The sequence below is a fragment of the Mastigoproctus giganteus genome, chromosome 10 (assembly GCF_048544385.1).
Source record: "Mastigoproctus giganteus isolate SK-2022 chromosome 10, ASM4854438v1, whole genome shotgun sequence".
Taxonomy (NCBI): domain Eukaryota; kingdom Metazoa; phylum Arthropoda; class Arachnida; order Uropygi; family Thelyphonidae; genus Mastigoproctus; species Mastigoproctus giganteus.
This window is the reverse complement of record NC_143584.1, coordinates 115,787,821-115,809,129: the sequence shown is the minus strand read 5'-3', so window position 1 is coordinate 115,809,129 and position 21,309 is coordinate 115,787,821. Positions and strand designations below refer to the sequence as shown.

The window sequence follows — 21,309 nt, the reverse complement described above, 5'->3', positions numbered from 1 at the left end:
ATATATGCACCTGTTCCTATTCTTAGCTACCCTAACACAACCCATGTGTTTACTTGAACTTCAATGACTCCCATCAGTCACTGAACTACCCTACATCTTGTTTTCCAGGCTGCTGCTCATTCCAATAGAAGCAGTGCGAGAATCACTTTCACCTCTGCCAGTGGCTACAGTTAATCTATTAGTCCTTGTATCCCCCCAAGCTAGCAGTTTTCCGACCCACCTAACACTGCGCCGACCGGGCTAGCCAGGTGGGTAAAGTGCCAGCCTGGCAATCCAAAGGTCGCGGGTTCTATTCCCGCCTCGGGCTTGGATCAAAGTACTGCAAAAAAAACCTTGGGAGGTGCATTATGGCCACAGAAGCCTATGCACCGACAACTACCAAAAAAAAAAAAAAAAAAAAAAAAACCTAACACTGCCTCGATAGCATCAGCAAATATTCTTGCACCCTTTCTATTTAAGTGTATCCCATCCCTATAGAAGCAGTCTCTCCTGTTAACATGTAGAGATGAGGCTGAAAAAAAAATTCTGCTCCTTGAGCTTGCACAATCTTTCCAGGGCTGAATTGATCGACAAGGTTCTCATGATATAGTCCCTCCTATTGTGTCTGGGCAGAATTACAGATACTTTCAAATTTAACCCTAATTCACGGCTTTTTTTCAACAGTGAATCCGCTGGTCTCCTACTCTTAATATCATTAGTGCCAAATCAACCTTTGCCCCTGGCAGGCAGACATACCCTGGTCCTGTTCCACCTATCCTTTTAAATACCATGTTCCCCGTTTCTCTGACAACAGAATCACCAACAACTACTAGTTCCTGTTGGACCAACGCATCCTGCCTTGGGAGTTGATGCTGTGTTGCATGATGACCAAGTGCAAGCTCTGGGCAGCTGAGAGCTTGATGGGCCCCTCAGTTTAGATTCTTCGATGGCATCCACCCTGTCCTTCAAGCTCTCATATAGGCCCATAACAACTTTGAGTTGTCGCCTGATTTCCTTACACTCCTTACATCGCGCACACACACACACACACACACACACACACACACACACACACACACACACACACACACACACACACACACACACACACACACACACAAGACATCCCCCATGGCAATATCATGTCCCATACCCGATTGCTCCACAAACATCAAGCAAGCAGTGCATTTTAAAAGGCTGTGATTCAGAGGACAACTGCCCTCCTCAGTTCTCCCCTGAGCCACAGCACTCCCATTAGCTTGAGCCTTTTGCTTTGCTGCTCTGCTCTGAGTCATGATTTCGATTTAATTTCAATAAAATTTCAATTTCAGTACAAAATTATAACCCTAAACTTGTATCCCAATGCAGTTATAACACTATATATATATTTTTCAGTATCGAGTATTATCTATGAGTTACGTTTGTAAAATCTAAGTTGTTATATGTATTTAGTTAAAAAGCAGAATTTAATTGACAATGAAGTTTAACAAGATTAATAGATTTTATTTATTAATTGACAATATTATATTATATACTATAGTATACTAAGCTAATGCTATCTAGTTCGGGATATAACGTTGTATCATATAACAATGGCGGCAAGTTAAATCTATGGACACTTAAGTATTAAATTCCAAATCTTGCCGTCTCAATTCAGAATAAACTAAGGATCCCGACTAGGTCTATAAGTTACTTAGAGAAAATAATTTAATATAACAATTGGTCAATAAAGCTGCTAAATATTGCTAAAAAAACTTCTCGTTCAGCGGAGCTGCAACTTGTAACACATGGATTTAATACCCTTACTGATACTAAGTAATACCTACAAAATCTCTATCTAAGTTAAACTTTAAACTAAGTATCGTAACTAGGAATATAAAGCTACTCTAGAAAATAAGTTAATATGCCAATTTAAGCTAAAGAAACAGAAAAAAACTTCGCCTGCACAAGGCTACTCTCGTTTTCAACTCCTAGCATTGGAGTTATGACTACCTTCACAAAGAATTACTGTGTATTGCCCTTCTTCGAATAAGTTACACTTCACCAACGGGGAAGATTATTGTTACTTGTTCTCAGTTGTTACCACCATTCAGATGGCACCAATTCAAGGCTTGTTGGCCTATCATCAGTGGGTGGGTAGGTAGGTAACCTGATGTTGCAGTCATGCCAACCCAGTTATGAAGTACAGCTAGGTCTCGCATAACGTGAGTTCGATTAACATGATTTTCAGTTAACGCTATTTGAAAAATTATACCACTTTTCACTTTACATGATGCAAATTTCCAGTTAACGCGATCTTTTTTTTTTTTTTTTTTATGTGATATTTGAAAATGATTTGAATTGCGCGTTAAGATTACAGCGAGTCATACGTGCAATAAACAAACGTTTGGCTGCTGCCCGCCTCGGTGTGTTCCATCAACCATTGGAAGAAGATGTGTTACTTGTTTGTCTCCTGCTGATGAGGTCAATGCACACTTGCATAAAAGTTCAAATTTTTAAATGAGCCGCGAAGGAGATAATGGTAAAAGAATTAGATAATCTTTCGTATCGCATAGAACCCCAAACAAAAGGTTTGAGGTTCTCTGCAATATTATTTCGCCAGGGCCCAGAGAAGATTGTTGTCGGCTATCGGAAATTGATTGATAAAAAGAGAAAGTCAACACTGTTCAAATATTTCCACAACAGTCATTTCTTCATTGTGTATTTTATGTCCGAGGTTCCCAAACTTTCTCGGTTCATGGTGCCCTTAGTGTCTCAGTAATTTTTTCAAGGCGCACCCAGACCAAAAGAAATACCTAACAGTTCCATTTAGTAGTTAGGTCCAAACAACTTAATAAGAAATTAAGGTGTCCGACAGATGTCGAGTATCTCTGTGTTTCCCTCGAAAATTTAAAATATTCCATGCCGCAGTTTGGGAACCACTGTTTTATGCAATAAACATTTAATATCATAATTATTTTCATTATCTTTAACATTGTATGCAGTTAAAAAGTTATTTAAAAGGTATTTTTAAAATTCTTTATGGACAGTCCAGAAGGTCAAGAACCAATTATTATTTTTCCTATCGATTATTATATTCGATTAACGCGTTTCCGTTTTGTGCAATGCGCTTGCAGGACGAATTAATCGTGTTAATCGAGGCCAGCCTGTATAACTTCACAATGTAAGAGATGCCAAAAGGTCTACATAGGTCTACATTCCTTATGGCTGCTAAGTACACAGAAAAATCCCCCGAGGCTATTGCTAAGTTGCTATCTGGTGATTTCAGGTGGACATATAGACAGAGAATAAAGGTTACCTTAATAGGAGAGCAAGCTTGTGAATCTCCCATTGAACTTCATGATCAGCAGTTGAAGTATCCTGAGTATAGACTTTTAGACCATGTTGAAGGGCAACATAAAAATGTGGAAGAAGTAGGAGATAATACCAGTACAAGGACAAATATACTTCCAGTGAGGGCATTGAGTGAAGTTTTCATTGGACAATCATTATCTTCAAGAGTTTCCTATTATGAGTTCTCGATTGATGGATCTCCCAGAAGCAAACAAAGAGTTCTGGATTAACAGTGTGCTCGGGAACAGGCTCAGCATCTTCATTATTCAACATTAACAAGGTTACTCCATAGCACCTACGAAACTTGTTAAAAATTGTAAATGAAGAAGCAGGGGCAGCTATTGAATTAGAAGATAAAAAGCTCATTGAAAAAATTATATCCAGGTTCAATAATTCATTGATATTTAACCCATCTGAATTATCAATGGCCTACACCATCAGAGACTCTGTTGTTTTTGGAACTGACTTTTAGCAGCAAACCAAGAGAATTTTCAAGAAAAATTGATGTGAAATCCAGAATATTTGATGCATGCCTCATAATTGACGGTCGCCTCTCCTTTATCTTCAATGATGCAACTGCCGTACTGGAAATGAATGAGGAAGATGTTCTTCTTACAGTATCCTTGATTGATTAAATCTAAAATCATAAAAAAGAAGAAAAAACAAAGAAACATTGTTTATACACACACACACACACACACACACACACACACACACACACACACACACACACACACACACACACACACACACACCAGGGTCTACTGCTTTAGTATCATGTCTCTATATTGTCAGGTTATATGTTTTTATTAAATCATGTGTAATAAAGTAATTTGGGCACTACATAGTAATATTACTAATAAGAAATAAATGCACAAGGCATAATATACCAATGAAGTATAACTCCATGTCTCAAATGAGGGTGGTGGTTTCTACTGAGAATAAGGAACAATAATCTTCTCGGCGCCTCCATAGCCTGGTGGGTAGGAGCAGCAGTGTGTAGCACATGCTTCTTGATTAGACCGGGGTTCGAGCCCATGAGCCAACAAATATGGAGGATGTGGAAAGGTCAGGGAATGACCACCGCATATCCCCCGAGCAATATGGCCTTAGTTGCTAATGCTCCTAAAAACCAAGTAACAATAATCTTCTCCATTTATATGAATATGGAATAAGTAACAATAATCTCCTTTTATCTCATATTGTTGTCACAATATGAGATCAAATTAAATCGATGCCATTACTACTGTTGTTTGCTGTTACAAACAAAGAATTATGTATTTACACTGAAAGTTCTATATCAGATTTCAAGTTCGTAGTTTATTATGCCTTGTGCATTTATTTCTTATTAATAAGAGATTACTGTACAAATTGTGCACTGTGGCATTAAGGGCATGTGCTGCTATGGATGAAGGGGTAGTTGAGTGGGAGAAAACAAAGAGTGGTGATCAGTGGGCATTGCTCTTAATGGAGTAATGTTATTAGTGGTATTGATGAAGGCTTAATGTGCAAATTTGCAGATGATATTTAGGTTGGCATGGTGGGTAATGACAGTAATGGCAGTATGCTACTGCAGCCGGATCTAGAAAAATTAGACAGATGGGATGGAGAATGACAATTGAAGTTTAACATTGATAAATGCCAAGTACATATAGCTAGCAGTAATCCCAGAGTAACATACCAACTGTATGGTACTACACACAGGATAGTGGAAAATAAAAAAGACCTGGGGGTAATTGCACAGTCAGATATGAAGTTCTCTGAGCAGCACTGACAGGCTGCCAGGACAGCTCATACAGTTTTATCAATGATATACTGGAATCAGGAATTTTGCTAGCATGGATAAGGTGATTATCCCATTGTATGAGGGGTATCAAAAAGTTCATACCCTTACCTAGAAATAATAGCCCTAGAAAGTTGAAACTTCACAGGAACTGTAATCCTTTTCTATGTACTCTCCATGTATAGTAACACATTTTCTGATCTGTGGATTATTTGTTTAATGCCTTGATCATAGAAGTCCACACTTTTTGCGTGAAACCACAATTCCACTTCATTGATGACTTCCTGAGACTAATCAAAGCGGCTTCCACACAATGGTTTCTCCATTTCTTGAAATAGTAAGAAGTCTGACGATGCTAGGTCAGGAAAATAGGGTGGAATTACCCTAAAAAGTTGTCAACATCCGCATTACACAAATCCAACAGTTGCTGAGAACATTGCATTCGACATTGCTTCTGCAAAGGAGTCAGCAATCTTGGAACCCATTGTGCTGAGACCTTAGACATGTGCAGATGGTTATGTAAAATGCTCTGGGCAGACCCATAACTAATTCCCACTGCATTTGCAATGAAATGAATAGTCACATGTCTCTCACTCAGCACCTGCTTCTTAACCTTTGCAACCATCTCACTGTTTGTGGATGTTGATGGCTTTCCTCCTCTTGGCTCATCAAAGACATTTGTACAACTGTATTGGAAAACTCCCCTTTCCACTTTTTTACAGTGTAACAGGATGGACAATTCTGCTCATTCACAGCTTTAAATTTCATGAGCTTTCTCGCCCTGCAAATGCAGGAACGTGATCACTGCTCGATACTCCACTTTGTTAACCATAGTGTCCTTCCTCAGATTCCAGACTCCACCTCTAGTGTACAATCACCTACAGGAATGAAATTTCACATTAGTTATTGAATATGTAAACAACTTATATTAAAAACAGCATCTTCGTACTGATGTTTTATCTAGGTGAGGGTACAAACTTTTTGATATCCCCTCGTATAAGGCAATGGTCAGGCCACATCTTGAGTACTGCATACAGGCCTGGGGGCTCATTTTAGAAAGGATGTAGAGCTCCTGGAACAAGTAGAGAAGAGCAACAAGATTGGTGAGCAGAACATAGGGGTACTCTTACCAAGAAAGTTTCAGTTCTGCAAATTGCAGCATTTGTAAACTAGGCAATCTAATTGAGGTGTTTAAGTTTTTGAATGTATTGAGCAAGCTCAATGCTGATGGGATTCTTTCTCTTATTCACAAATTCAAATTTAGGAAGGACAGTTGCTGAATATAGATGTGCAGAAGTTTGCCTTTAGCCAATGTGTGGTTGATTGTTGATACAAATTTCCATCTGTTATTGTGGAAGTTGATAGTTTGAATAAATTCAAGACAGAAGTAGACAAACTACTTGGGGATTTAATTGGTGAAATATGTGGTCATCCCTCCCCAGCTAATGCTTCATAAGCTTGCTATTTGCAGCATCAGCAAATGGCTATTATGCTATTAATACCAATTGCTTTACAGTTTTCTTATGTCACAGAAATGAAAATCAATGAACTGTATAACTATTTTATGTATTTAGATATTTTGCTTACAAATCAGAAAAATTTCTGTGGCATCAATTTATAGAAGAATTAAATATTTGCAAAACCATTTCAAAGACAGGTATTCTCCAATGAAAATCTTGCAGTTCATGTACTCAAACAATTTAATGACATCATTGGATTCTATTAGTGGTGTTGAGAATGTAATGTTGCCAATATCTGGTGGCCATCATAGAACAAAGCTTTCAGCGAAAACTTATCTTTTCTCCACACAAGATCAGTTGGGTGGATTGTCAACTTTATCAATTGAAACATGCCACTACCAAGGATTTAGACCCGGAAGAACTGATGCAAATGTTCATGTGTTAAGCTAGGGAAGAGTTATTCTTTGAAGGCTAAGGCAAAATATTAATGTGTATGTAATAATTACTGCTACTTCTTTCTTAAAGTTAAATTAATAAATTATATTTTTTATTTTAATATTTAAATGTAATGAGCTGAATGAAATTAAGCAGTACAGTTATATAGAAAAATTTATATTTTATATTGGAACAGAAAAACCTTTTTCAGCTTATATAAATTTCATGGGTGGCAGATATGGGAGAAAAGATTATTATTATTAGCCATGTGGTGCAAGGAAGCCTGAGGTTTTTGCTGCACCAGCCAAAAAAAATTTCTGAGTTACCCTGACAGAGAGAGAGAGAGAGAGAGAGAGAGAGAGAGAGAGAGAGAGAGAGAGAGAGAGAGAGTAAACAAGAATCGGAAGTAGAAGGGAATCACCAACAAAGAGAGATGTGAGCCCCTGGGGCTCACGTCTGGTTTAAGGCCTCCTTGAGCAAGCTCTGATTGGAAGGTGATTTTCTAGAACAGCGGTTCCCAACTGGTCGCTTGCACTAAAAATTCTGTTATGGCATCTGTTTAGATTTACACAGGTATATTATTGTAAACTACAAAATATAACTAATAGTAAACAATAATGTAAAATAAAAAGTAAAGAATTGCCAAAGAAAGAATGAATTTTTTCATTTTCAAGGACTATTGTTACATATAGGTACCTTTTTTTTTTTTTTTTTTTTTTTTTTTTTTTTGAACCTATAGTATTTAGTACCATGCATGGGTTGAAAAGATGAAAGAAGATACTTGTTGACATTAGACTTGAACTTCAGTAATTTTCAGGAAATATGTATGAAGGAAGATTGGCCCAGAAAACAGAAGTTGAATGAATAAATGAGGAAGAAGAAAAGTTGGTTCTGTGTCGAACTTGGACAGTAAAAGGATGTTGACGGCACATATTTGGACTTCTTTGAAAGAGAGAGCGAGAATTATAGAAGCCAATTCGGAAGAACAGTGCCTATGGAGGTATCTGTAGAAAAGGCACGCAGCAGAAACAGTACATTGATGAGACATTAATTAACTTAACTGCCTTCTTTTGAATGGAATCTAGAAGCCTGAGAGAGGTTTTGAGGGCACCGGCCCAGGTATGGGAATAATATTCTATGGTAGGCTGGATTTACGATTTCTACAGAGTTAACAACTGTTTGGAAGAAAAGTAATTCTGAGAGCGAAAGAGAAAACCCAGTTTTTTAGATGCAGAGAAAGCAATATTTGTAATGTGCTTTATGCCAAGAGAGAGATTAGAAGTCAGGGTAATCCCCAAGATCTTGCCTAGAAATCAGAGCATCATCGAAGATAAGCATAGGAGCAGAAGAATACTTTTTGTGAGATATAAGACAAGACTGAGTTTTAGAAGGATTGAAATTATATTATCTTTGCCTCACTGGAGGTCAGCATTTAAGGATTTGGCAGTAGATACTCAAGAAGTTGAAGCTGTTTGAGCAGGACAAGGTTTCTCAAACTGGAAGGTGGAATGCAATGTGTTATCATCAGAAAAACTATTGATAGGATTTACAGTCAATGGAAGAAGATCATTAATTTATAAGAGGAATAGGGTGGGAGAAAGAACCAAACCTTGGGGAACCACCACCACCATTAGTGGAGAAGTTAGAAGACAGAGAGCTCTCTACCATCACCTGCAATGAGTGGTCAGAGAGAAAAGTGGATACCCAATTACAAAGAACAGCTGGCAAATCATAAGATGGAAGCTTATTTAGAAGATCTTTATGCCAACACGATCAAGAGCCTTTGAAATGTCAAGAGCAATGGCTTGAGTTCCACCAAATTTTTCTATTGAATTTGTCCCAAGATGGGTAACACAAGCCAGAATATCACCAGTGGAATGACATTGATGGAATCCATACTGGTGATCATTGATCAGATGAAAGATTCCCAGATAGTTTTTAAGATTTGGCAGTTAATGGATTTCTCCATTACTTTGGAAAGAGTAGTAGTAATCACAATGGGACAATAATTGGATGGAAGGGATTTATCACCCTTTTTAGGAACTGGCTGGATATGCGAAAATTTCCAAGCAGAAGGAAAAACACATTTGAAATAAGAAAGTGGAAAAAGACAACACAAAACAGGAGTAAGTTGAGGGGCACAGGTTTTGAGAACAAGTGGAGAAATACCATCTGGACCTGGAGCTTTCTTAGCACAGATTCATCAAAATCCTTCTGACATCCTTTTGACGGAAGACCATAGGAGGCATTGAATGGAATGGTTTGAGGTGATTTACCAAGATCATCAATGCATGAGTTATAAGAAAAATTGGATGCTAGCAGGTTAGCTTTATCTTTGGCTGATGCGGTAACATCAGCCAAAGATAAAGTTTGGTTTTGACAGAGGTGGGAACAGAGATGGGCAAAAATTGTGACCAATAGCTTTAGCAAGAGACTTCAGAATGCTTGGCTACCATTTGAACAAGAAGCAAGTTTTCTACTCTTAGCATGTTTGAAATCTAGTTTGGACTGATTAATAACTTTACAAAGTATAAATAATACTTAATAATAATTTGTATTATTACCCAATGTCACTGATAAAAAATGTAGTACTGGAAATATTTTATAATAAATATTCAGAAATATTATGTAATTTCAGAGAATATAGGCTTAGTGGTTCGCATTAAAAATATTATGTTGAAAGGGGTTTGCGATAAAAAACACTACATTGAAAGGGTTCACAAGTCAAAAAAGGTGTTCTGTAGGGTAAAACATTGGGCATTTTATTCAGAACATCCTAATTCCTTCAGTAAACAGTCTGGTACTTACTGTTGATAATATGCATGTTGTGGTAGACACAAAAACAGGTATTGAAAGAGGTGTTGAGCACTTGGTTGGAAGATTCTGTTCTTGTCATTTTATGAAAAGGGAGCTGCATGGCCTCCTATGAAAGTGGATGAATATTTATTGGACATTTACTGCTATGTAGAAAGAAGTACTAAAAGGAAAGATAGATTTAAACAATTTCAACTGATGCATGTCACTGAAGTGAAAACGATTTTGAAGCATCGGTGTACACATTTGCTGTCTTTGGTTAAATATGTAACTAAATTGGTAGAGCAGGAACAGCCTTTGACAAATCTATTTAAAGAAAAGGCTCATCATCAGCCATTTTCAATCCACTGCAGGATGAAGGCTTCTCCAGCAACTTTCCAGTTCCTTCTGTTTTGTGCATTGGCCATCCATTTACTGCCCACAAACTCTTGAATTTTATCTGTCCATCTCCGATGTTGTCTTCCAGGTTTTCTTCTAGCTCTCTTGGATACCATTCTGTTATTTTCTTAGTCCATCTGCCTGATATCTTTGAGCTGTGTGTCCTGCCCAAGTGTTCAGTTCTTTAGTTTTGATAAGAATGTCCTTTACTTGTGTTTGCTACCTAATCCATATGTCTCTTCTTACCAACAGTGTGATTGCTAATATAATTTGTTCCATTCTTTGCTGTGTAGTTTTCAACTTCTCTTCCATTCTTTTGGTGAGTGCCCAAGTTTCACTTCCACAAGTCATGGTGGGGAGTATGAACTGGTTCATTATTTTACGTTTCAGAAAAAAATGGGATATTGCTCCTCTGTATTTCCGGAATGCTATCCATCCAAAATTTATTCTTCTCTTGACCTCCAGCCATTTATGATTATTATTACAGCTAATAACTTGTCCAACATAAGTATATGAATCCACCTTTTCAATTTCTGCTCCTTTAATGATTACGTCCATTCTGTGGTATATTGTTCATCATTACTTTTGTTTTAGCTATATTCATCTTTAGTCCAAAATCATTACTAACTCTGCATAACTGATTTAGATTTTCCTCTAATTCTTTGGGATTGTGGCTTATGATCATCTGCAAATTGTAAATGGTTTAGATACTCTCCATTCATATTGACTCCTTTCTGAGACCAGTCTAATCTTCTGAAAGGAGTCAAAATGAATGGAGAGTATCTAAACAATACTCATATATTTTCTCCAAAATCATAATGTATGGGATATCTATACCTTGTTTTTTCAGTGACCAAGACATTGCCTTATGCTGTATAGTCAAATGCCTTTTCATAATCAACAATGCCAGGCATAATGGTATTTTATATTCATTTGCTTTCTCCATTAGCTGTGATATTATGTGAAGGTGATCTATAGCTGAGAATCCTGTCCTAAAGCCAGCTTGCTCTTTTGGTTGATTCTTATCAAGTATACTTTCTAATCTTGTTAGTGATGACCCTTGTGAACAACTTGTAGATGTGGGACAACAAGCTAATTGGTGTATAATTTCCAATTTCTGATTTATCCCCTTTCTTATGCAGCAAAATTATGATTGCATTATTCCACTCCCTAGGCATCACTCCTTTCCTAATGTATTTTGTGAAGAGTTTTGCCAGTTTCTGTTTCATGTGTCTTCCTCTGAATTTTAACAACTGTACAGTAACTTCATCTTCACCTGGGGCTTTTTTACGGAAGGGAGGATATCGGGCATGTTGTATGTGTTGCTAATTTGTGATCCTCCTTCCCCAATGGAGAATCATTCCCCTGGCTCCTTATATAATAGTTTATAGTAGTCTTCTGCTATTTGAATTATGCCTTCTCTGCTCTATATATGTACACCATCACTATTTTTCAGATTCAGTATCATTTGTCTTTCTGTATTACTGCTCTTGACTGCTGATTTAAGTCCTTTGTTTTCTCTTAATGCTTGTTCTACTTTTCTTGTGCTAAATCTTCTTGTCCCCTCTCTCTCTCTCTCTCTTCTCTCTCTCTCTCTCTCTCTCTCTCTCTCTCTCTCTCTCTCTCTCTCTCTCTCTCTAATGGCTTTGCATAACAGTATACTCAATTTTCTCCTCTCCTTGTCAGTGTTTATCATGCTCTTCATTTTTCATCTTCAGTTCATCATGATAACTGTTTCTTGACTGATTTTTTCTTTGTATTTCTTTTTGCCTATAGGTTTCTTGGACTTTATCATCTTCAGAAAGTTGTTGTATTCCTTGTCAATATCTTGGTCCTGAAAGGTCTGCAGAAACTGGAACTTAAGAACGAACTTGTTCTTAAGTTCCAGTACGTACTGCTTTTTCTTCTCTTCTGTTATCTAAAAGACCTTTGTATTATTTAGTCGAGTCAGCTTTTTCCTTTCTTTTCTTACATCTGTATCAAGTGTGCATCTTACCATTTTGTGATCATGTCCAACATTTACCTTGTTTAAGATGGTGACATCGTTCACAATATATCTTCTGTTAGTGAGGATGAAATCAATTTTATTAGTTGTTAATCCATTTGGGCTCTTCCATGTCCACTTTCTGTTCACCTTTTTCTTGAAAAAAGTTGTTTATTACTGACATTCCGCATATTACTGACTTGTGGAATTCTGCAAATTCCATAAGTTTTTCACCAATTCCAAAATTTCTTACAGTTTCTATTTCTTTGCTGCTTTGTCAAATTCCAACCTTAGTATTGAAGTCCCACATAATGATGGTGTAGTGAGTTTTCTGTTCATCTAGAAGCCTCTCAATTTCTGTGTACATTTCTTTCACCTCTTCTTCATCATGGCTTGATGTTGGTGCATATATCATTATAATTCATAATAACTGCAGTAATACACCAACCATATAACTGAAACTTTATTAAAATAGGAATAATATAGTCTAAGAGCAGATTAAATTAAAATGATAAAATAAAATATAAAGAAAAAGAATAGCAATTACACTATATGGAATAAAAGCAATAAAAACAACTGTAGCTTTCAGAGGCGACTGCCTCCTTTATCAACAGTGATAAAGGAGTTATATGGTTGGTGTATAACTCCTTTATCACTGTTATACTGTTGGTATATTCGTATTGGTCGTTCAGTTATACAGTTCATGTATTATTGCAGTTATTATGAATCAGAACATTCCCAACCCCAGAGGCCTATTTGAAGAATATATCATTATAACCTTTAGTTTGTACCTCTTCAAAATCCTGAGTAGTAATCTTGACACCATAGGTGATGTACTTTTGAATTTTAAAATGTTTTTAATATCTTTTTGTTTTAAAATGTTGTTTTTAATTTCACTGTTTCCATTGGTGGAGAGCAGATTTCCACTTGATAAACTTATGATTTATTTCTTCTTCTTGTTTCAGCCAAGCCAATGATATTCCAATTCACATTTTCAGTTTCTGTGCATGGCAGCCTGTTAGTTAGTTAGTTAGTTATTTGGTTTTTAGGAGCATTAGCAACTAAGGCCATATTGCTCCGGGATATGCGGTGGTCATTCCCTGACCTTTCCGCATCCTCCGTATTTGGTGGTGACGGGCTCGAACCCCGGTCTAATCAAGAAGCGTGTGCTACGCACTGCTGCTCCTTCCCACCTGGCTACGGAGGCGCCTATGGCAGCCTGGTTGTACCCAGAGATTCTTTGTACCCCCTGCTTCCACTCTGATTCTCTCGCTGCCGTAAAAGCCTAGAAGTTGTCTTAAAAGTCACAGTAGCATTTTTTAGGGTTACACATTTGAAATGCACAACAAACAATCACCAATGAGTGGCACTGATTCATGCTCAAATCCAGTTCATGATCCAAAAGAAGTTTTGAAAGAAAACCAATTAATGTACTCCCCAAGAAAAAGAGTTCTGAATTGCAAACTTCTGGTGAAATCATTCATTAATAGGCCAAGCAAATTGATACTTCTAGGCATGTTATTCTAACTTGTGTAGAAAGTCTGTTCGTAAAATAATAAGAGAAGTTTACTTCAATATAATAAGTAGAACACTTCCGTACGATACTCTCCAGCAATTAAAACAAAAAAATCGAAAATCTTACATTACAGTAAAAAATAATTAAAAATAATAATTAATTATTTTTTACTGTAATGTAAGATTTTCGATTTTTCCGTTTTAATTGCTGGAGAGTATCATACGGAAGTGTTCTATGTATTATACTGAGGTAAACGTCTCTTGTTATTTTACAAATATTGATATCAACATAGAACGTATTGAGCATTACAGCTGCTTCTCCGTAGCCAGGTGGGAAGCAGCAGTGTGTAGCACACGCTTCTTGATTAGACCAGGGTTCGAGCCCGTCACCACCAAATACGAAGGATGTGGGAAGGTCAGGGAATAACCACTGCATATCCCTGGAGCAATATGGCCTTAGTTGCTAATGCTGCTAAAAACCAAATAACAAACAAATAACAAGCATTGCAGCTCTGGTTCATACTAAGAAAGTCTGCTCATATTCCTTTCTTGTAGCTTGTATAACCCAATTTTCTTGTGTTTTTTAAAATTTGAACATAGCTCTTCAATATACTATACCTTATATCTGTGTACTAAAATCATTACTTCTAGATATATTGAAGAATGATATGTGCAAATTTATTATACTCACAGTTTTTACATCTTCTATTTCCATTTCAGAAATTGATTTCCATCACTACACCAAAAGAATGATTCTGAGTCATAGACATCTCTACTGTATAGCTGCTAACTCTCAGGATTTAGAATGGATCAGTGAAAAAAGAGATGTCCTTTTTTCCTTGATTTGACTCTTCTCTCTCACTTCATGATGATATAATTGGTGACAAAGAGTTTCTCTGTCTTTTTACAAAAACACACCCGAAAAAAGACATTGAGCTTCTTGGAAGGGTCCAAAAATAGTCAACTTGAATGATGGGATTGGTAAAAGTATGACTTTACTAGGAAAGACTCCAATTATTTGGGCTACAGAGCTTGGCAACCAGACACCTCAGAGGTGCCCTGATTGAGGTTTATAAAGCTCTGTGAGGGGTTTGCAAAATGAATGAAGGTTGAATTTTAACTGTTGTAGAGAATTCCATATCTAGGGTCCATGGATTCAAATTATTACAGGGGAAGAGGTTTACACTAGACTGTAGGAAGTTCTCTTTTAGCAGCAAGTCGTTGATTGCTGAAATAATTTGCCTTCAAAGGCAATTGAGGCTGACAGTTTGAATAAACTCAAAGGTCAACTGGATAATTACTTATCCAGTTGACCTTTGAGTGAGGAGGAAGGCATATAATTTGTATTTTATTATTTGCTTGGTGTTTTTTTTTTTTTTTTTTGTTTGTGCTTTTTTTGCCTGCAGCTTCCTTGCACTATATGGTGAATACTATTACTCTTATTACTAACTCAGTTTTTCTTCATCTTTTTCTTTTCACAAAAAAACTACTTTAAAATTGGATTTAAAAAAAAATTTTTTTTTTTTTTTTTTAACCTTTTAAAATTTTTGCGTATTTTCATTATCAGTGTGCAGGTAGAAAATAGAAATATGTGCTAATAGCATTTTTTATGTTTATGCCAGAATGTCAGTTCTTGTGGTGGGTTCTTGTGTAATGACATCTTTCTTAAGATATCAAAGAAATATGACACAAAATTTCAGAAAACAAGATTTTCAAAAGACAAGAACACAAGATTTTCCATGTAAAATCATTCTAAAATCTGAAATAGTGACACATTTGTTCTGTTTGTATGATCTATCAATATATATGTGATTTTCAATTTCAGTTCACAGAAAACATGATGTAATCAGGTATTTTTAAACAAAGAAGCATAACAACAGTGTGAAGTTCATAGAAAGAAATGCAAAAATTAATGTTACATTTCATATTGATAATTATATCATACACACAAAATGTTTTTTTACTTGCATCATTTGTCATAGAACATATGACAAATTATACCTTCTAGTAAGTATGTACTGATCATATGGGTATGTTGTTCAGAAATATGTTTCCCAATAGTAAAATAGCAAAAAATACAATTGTGGAAGGAGAAAAACAATAGGCATTATTAGTGAATTGCTCTAATTAGGAAAGAAGAGGTAGTGAGGGCCCTGACAAATGGCCATTTTTGATTGCTGCAGATGGCAGTAATTAAAGCAATTTCAAGCTTTATCCCATTATGGTGACCTTTTGTAGGTATGATAATAATTAAAAAAATAAATAAAGAAGTTCAATGCCAGAATTGGAAGGTAACTCTGCAGAGTACAACACTGAGCATCTAACAAACAACCTGAAAGCACATGGGAAGCATTCAGATCTTGCTTGCTTGAAGCAATCAAATTCAGTTGATGTCTAATAGAGTATCTAAACAGAAATTCATAGGCAGAAAAATGTTAGGCAGTCTAATGCTTAAAAGCAGCATACTGTGAGGACAAATGGGCCTGTTTTACCGGGATCCATGGTAAATGATGATTAAGTGTTAGCCAGTAAAATAATTTAATTACAAATAGATACTGTAGCTTTTGAGACAAATTGTGCCTCTTTTTCAACAGAAAAATTCCGACCGGGCTAGCTGGGTAGGTAAAGTGCCTGCCTGGCAACCCAAAGGTCGTGCGTTTGATTCCTGCCTCAGGCTGGATATCACGATGGTGCCGAACCAACTGGTTGGTTGGATATCCCGTCCACGATACACGAAGGAAGCAAGAAAAAACTGGTTCCTTCATGTATTGATCACATCATACGAAATAAAATAAAACAGAAAAATTGAAACTTAATTATTCTAACGGTTACAGTTATGCGTGCAGTGAGGCGTGCAAGGGTACGAGGTAGGTCATTCAATCATTAAACTGGAATACCGCATAAAATGCATGCAGTTGCCTGGTAGAAGCTTACGTTCTCTAGTTTCCGGTGTAAAGACCCCTGTCACTCCTCTCTTAAGCAGCAGTGTAATATACCGCATAGCCTGCAAAGACTGTGACAGCTGTTACATAGGAGAGACCGAGACGTCTTCAAGACCTCCTTGCTGAGACCGACCAGTCCGCAATCGAGGAACACTTCTGGTCCACCCACCTCGACCTCAATCCCAAGCGGGACTATGAAATAATTGACCACTCCCAACACTTTCGCCACTGCCTCTGGTTAGAGTCACTCGATATATTGGGCAATTCGAGAGCCATGAACCACTGCAAAGGCATGAGACTACACCCATCTTAGAGACAACCGTTTTATGCCTAGACAAGCGCCGGAGAAAAACTGTGCATGTCCATGCAGCAACAATGAACACCAGTTTAATGATTGAATGACCTACCTCATGCCCTCGCATGCCTCACTGCACGCATAACTGTGTCCATTAGAATAATTAAGTTTAAATTTTTTTGTTGAAAAAGAGGCACGATTTGTCTCAAAAGCTACAGTATCTATTTGTAATCAAAGATATTCAGTATCTATTTGTAATTAAATTCTTTTACTGGCAGACACTTAATCATCATTTAGCAGCATACTGCTATTTTAATATAAAATGTGTGTCTTGACAGTTAAATTTAATTTCTAGTGCAGTGTGGACATAAAAAATAAAATAAAATAATAAAAACTACTTTTTCCAAAAAATCTCTTGTTCTCTTGTTTTTGGGAAACATTCATGCTTTTTTAAAAATCTCCTGTTTTCCTTCTTATAAATGCTCATTTCTGCTTTTTTTGAAAGTCACAAGTTTGCAGCTATGCTACTGCCAAGACTATGGAGATTATAAAGTAGAAAGGGAGTATTCTGTCTTTTGTTCTGTGAGATAGTACATTATTGCTGCATATGACTACATGGTGCAAAAGTTTCCGTTGAAAACTAAAGTTGTTATAAATGCTCAGATAGCACAAATTCTATCAAATGGCAGTGCTGTTTTCATATTTAAAATGTTTGTGACAAGTTTCCAGTACCTTTTGGTGTTATTAAAGATAACGAAATTTATGAAACAATAGGTGTTTTGCAGTATTATCAGTATTATGAAATTTAGCAAATTATTCCAAGTCATTCTTGACATTTTAATAATTCCTCATAGTAATGCTGAGTATCAGAAAATATTTAACCCGTTGAAAAAAGAAAAGAAAGAAAAGAAAACGAATTCAGACCTTCACATTCCTGTGAAGCTTTGGAAATGCTCTTGGCAGTTGAGTCTGAACAGCAACATCACTATTATGAACAAAACTTTGACTCAGGATTTCTGAAGAGGTACAATGTCTGTAACAGTATCATTCTTGAAGCAACCATAATCAGTTGATGTCTAATTGACAGTCCAAATAAAAAATCCACAGAACCTTAGGTAAGTTAATGCCTGAAAGTATACTGTACTAGTAAATAAACCTATTGCTGTATTTTAGTATAGAAATTTAATTTCTAGAGCAGCATGAACTTTGCAAAAACTCTCTTGCTTTCCTCCCCTTTTTTGTGATATGCTCCTGTTTTCCTCCTTCTTACTGCCTGATCTCTAGTTTCTTAAAAGTCAAAAAGGTTGGCAGCTATGCTCCAACTTTTAAAAATTAACTAATGATACAGAATGAAAGTGAATACTATACTCAAGGAATGCTAAAATTCACATTGCTATAATTCTCGCAAATATTTAAATTTTTAAGTTTTTTGCTTTTTGTGTACAGGAATTCCTCCCTAGCTACATAGTTTGCCAATCATGGATTTGAGATAGCCTAGTTTTATATTTGTATACTAAATACAAAACTGTGTATACCAAATTTTACAGTGCACTTATATATATATATATATATATATAATTAAATAACGAACAATAGTTAATAACGGAAAATGGAATCATTAATAAAAGAAAATAAAAATAAAATGATGCAGCAAACATCAGAGGCAGCAAAATTGCATATATTCCTCTACATGATGTTTATAGTATAGAACTAAAACGAAACTAAAAAATAATAAAATAAAATAAAAATAAAACTTGTGCCAGTAGTATGGCAAAACAATAGAGCGAAGATAGTCAAAATTAAACATTAAAAACAAACCAGTAAGGAGGGAAAGAAAGGTAACAAGACTAAGGATATTGTAGAATCAACGTTCCAAAATAATTTAGAAAACCCAAATGAATAATCAGTTAGAATAACCAATTAAATTTAAAAGCCAATTACATAAGAATTTAATGGCACTCTCCTTAATGGGTACCAAGTCCAAATTGTGTGAAATGTCACAAATGCTAGAAACATAAGCTAACTACAATAAAAATAAAACAAAATAAGCAAAAATAGATATAATATTATTATTATTTTTTTTTTTTTCTTGTTTATACTCCACCAGATCAGTGGAGTTTACAATAAACCGATCAATACAAATGTTAATCGTATTTAGACCCCAATCCACTCAAAGAGCGTGTGCTACTGCACTCGTGCTCCTGACCACTCGGCTATGCCTGATGGCTTAAAAAGATTGAAATTAAAAAATTGGTATGGATAAGGATCACTGCCTGTAATAGCAGAAATACCCAACAACCATAATGGAATATTCACCATAATTTAACTTAATCAAAATCATTGGATCCATAACATTAAGTACAGGGTGGGTCTCGATTAATAGTACAAAAGAAAAAGACTATAGTCAGAACTGATGCATGGCTACACAAAACTTATTTATGGCTGTCAGATTTACACAAATTGCGATTACTGATACACCAAAAACCATGTCTATGTCTTGAATATAACATTTAGCAAATGATCTCAATCGGCGTCAATGCATTTCTGCAAGCACTCCCGGAAGCTCCTCATGACGTCCTGAATCATTTTCTGGGGAATGGCCTCAATCTCTTCTTGGATTGCCGTCTTCACATCCCCAATGCTGTGTACCCACCGGGAGAAAACTTTGCCTTTGAGATATCCCCAAAGAAAAAAGTCTGGAGTCTAGCCGGCCATGGTACATTCCCAAAGAGATCAGTCAATGTGGAAAGAACTGCTTCAGCTTAGCCACCATGGGTATGGGCTGTAGCTGTAGCTCTTGCTGGAACCATGTCGTGTGGAGAATACCTTTTCCTCTGTACTTCTGGAACGAAAAAGTTCTCAATCATGTTCCCATACCATTCGGCATTGACAGTTACTGTGTGTTCTTAATAGTCTTCAAAAAAATACGGCCCCACAATGCCTGTGGAAACTCCGATAGCACACCACATGATGACCTTTGGGCTACTGTGAGGTTTTTCATGAAGAAGGTGTTTGTTGCTGTCTGCCCAGTAACAGAAGTTTTGCTTATTCTCAAACCCGTTAAGATGAAAGTTCGCTTCATCAGACATAACCAAAGAAGTGAAAATTAACTCATCTTGCTCCAACATCTCAAGGAATTTTGTGCAGAAGTCTCGCTTGCCCACTTTATCTGCTGGCCGTAGCCCTTGAACAACTTGCAATTTGTGTGGTTGGAACTTTAAATCAAATTTCACAATCCGACACAGGGAACTGCAACACATGTGCAGTGTCCTTGCATGGCGATGAACTGATCCCTGGGGATTTTGCTGCAGAGCCTCACGGACTAGTTGGACATTGTCAGGCATACACACTGTCTTTTGGGCCGCTCATGCTTCTTATCGGTGGTTGAACCCATTTGTCACCACTGTTTCACCCACCTTGATATCGTCCTTCTATCGGGAACACAAAATGGCGGTCGTTTTCACGCGCAACTCACACTGCATGGGTATAACACTCTTCTCATGCTCGTAGGCCTCGACAGCCTGAATACACACCTGCACCGGCCAATGACTCATGGCGAACTAAATGGCATTCTTTTGTGTTCTGATTGGGAAAGACAGGTGGCGCCACCACACTTTCCTATCTGCAGGGCTGCCACTTGTTATTTTACTATTTACCGAGACCCAGCCTGTACTATATGTGTTTTTTTTTTTTATTTTATTTTACAGATATCTATTTATTTTTTCCATTGTAAATACATTTTATGTGGTCAGCATTCCTCCATTTATAATCTAATCTACTTGTCTATATATATAAATATAAATATATAATTATATAATGTAGGTGAATAAATATAGGTAAGAGAATAAATAAAAGTACTTATAAGTAAGAATAGTTGAGAGTGAAGGAAAGAGAGTTTACAGAAGGATGTAGAGAAAAAAAAATGTGCAAGAAAAAATTAAGAGGAAAAAATTATTATTATATATAAAGAAATAAGGCAATAATATATATTAGATATATACATGATTGTAAAAGATTATATTGTTGTATATTGCAATAATCCTGGTGTCGTTTTCAAAAAAAAAAAAAAAAATGTGCAAGAAAAAATTAAGAGGAAAAAATTATTATATATATATAAAGAAATAAGGCAAGATTATATTGTCGTATATTGCACGATCCTGGTGTTGTTTTCAGGTGTCAACCACCAGATAAGACAATATGATCTTTTACAATCATGTATATATAATATATATTATTAGCTTATTTCTTTATATGTACAGTTAGTCCTCAAGATACATAAGAGATACATTCCAGGATTTATTATGTAAGTTTAGTTTTACATAACTCGGGTATGACTACTAAAATATTGCTACTCTATCCCTGATATCCCAAAATTACAAAAAACACATGAT

General features: G+C 36.2%; 1 protein-coding gene and 1 pseudogene across 8 annotated transcripts in view; both read left to right on the top strand.

Annotated features, from left to right (window-relative positions):
* Positions 1–21,309, top strand: part of LOC150079243 (uncharacterized) — a 575,463-nt gene that overhangs the window by 421,690 nt on the left and 132,464 nt on the right. The window lies entirely within an intron of this gene.
* On the top strand, positions 3,150–3,947 carry LOC150079244 (NAD kinase 2, mitochondrial pseudogene; annotated as a pseudogene).